Genomic DNA, 1,770 nt, shown 5'->3' with positions numbered 1-1,770 from the left:
AGACTTGCGCCTGCGCAGTAGAGCAGACCCGACGACGATCGGGTATTTCCGCCTGCTTCAGAGCCGACAGCCACCAGAGCGCCTGGCCAGGAGCCGGGAAGGTAAATATTTACGTTGCCGCTGTACGGAGGGCTGCAGCGAGACCCCCGAGGGACGGAGGACGGCGTGGGAAGCCTCATTAGGATCCTGAGGCTTCCCCCACCCGAGGTGAGTACCCCCCAGGATACATTTTGATGTTACAGTTCCTCTTTAACCTATTTTGGTTCCTGGACGTAGAAACTACGTCCAGGAACCATGCGCGCTACCGCGCGCTCCCGCGGCCGATCGCGCGCGTGCACGCGCACTCCCGGCCGCAGATTCGGTAGCCACGGAATCAATGTATCGGGCTATGGTGCCCGATCACTGATTCCTCTCCCCCGCTGAAAAAGCGACAGCTTCTCTCGGAAGCTGTGCTTTTTCTGGCTGTTCCCTCCCCGATGCGTCACTCTAAGTGTGTGTTATGCTTAGAGTGACGTCATGTAAATAAACTCATGGCCGCCATCTTGTGGCCAAAAAGTAATACTACAACTGAAAGTAAAAATAAATACAAATTAACACACATTTACATTATAAGTCTATTGTTTACCTCCCACCCTCCCAAAACTACCCAAATAAAATGTTTACTATAAAAAAAACATTACAATAAAAAAAAAAACATGTAAATATTTACCTAAGGGTCTAAACTTTTTAAATATCAATGTAAAGATGAAATATTTCTATATTTTTTTTATTTTAAACTTGTAAATAGTGATAGATGCAAAATGGAAAAAATGCACCTTTATTTCCAAATAAAATATTGTCGCCATACATTGTGATAGGGACATAATTTTAATGGTGTAATAACCGGGACATATGGGCAAATACAATACGTGAGTTTTAATTATGGAGGCATGTATTATTTTAAAACTATAATGGCTGAAAACGGAGAAAAAATGATTTTTTCCGTTATTTTTCTTATTCTTCCTGTTAAAATGCATTTACAGTAAAGTGGCTCTTAGCAAAATGTACCCCCCAAAGAAAGCCTAATTGGTGGCGGAAAAAACAAGATATAGATCAGTTCATTGTGATAAGTAGTGATAAAGTTATAGGCTAATGAATGGGAGGTGAACATTTCTCACGTGAAAACGACGGAATGCGAATGGGTTAAAAACGTTTTTTTAGGGTAAATGAGGCATGTAGCTCATTATTTTTAAAGGGAAACACTAATTGGTGTTGTGGGGACTTAAAATCTCCCCCCCCCCCCCCCCAAAAAAAATGGCTGTCAATTAACATCAGGACTAGGTACCAGACAGCGGTCGTGCAGCCCACATTGTGTTCAAAGTCCAACCGCACAACTGGGACATGGCAGTTTTCAACCCAGACACCTCCAAAAAATTACACAGCAATTGTGTTTTCGGTTAAATATAGGTGGTATCAGCACAGCAGCAGTGGCCTGTGGCACCCTGGCGGTGGGAGCAGCAAAGGCAGCAGGAGTAGGGCAATGCAGCAGCAGCAGGTGTAACGTCTGCCAGAAGCATGCCGGATGTGGCAGTGGCACATGGCACTTGGCATGTGGCACTTGGCACGTGGCACTTTGCACTTGGTACGTGGCATTTTGCACTTGGCACTTTGCACTTGGCACATGGCACTTTGCACGTGGCACTTTGCACTTTGGAAGTGGCACTTTGCACGTGCCACGTGCCGAGTGACAGTTAGACAGCAGAGGAGAAGACACTAACTGTCACACTGGCA

Source organism: Hyperolius riggenbachi, chromosome 4, assembly GCF_040937935.1.
Source record: "Hyperolius riggenbachi isolate aHypRig1 chromosome 4, aHypRig1.pri, whole genome shotgun sequence".
Lineage (NCBI taxonomy): Eukaryota > Metazoa > Chordata > Amphibia > Anura > Hyperoliidae > Hyperolius > Hyperolius riggenbachi.
This window is presented reverse-complemented; position numbering follows the sequence as displayed.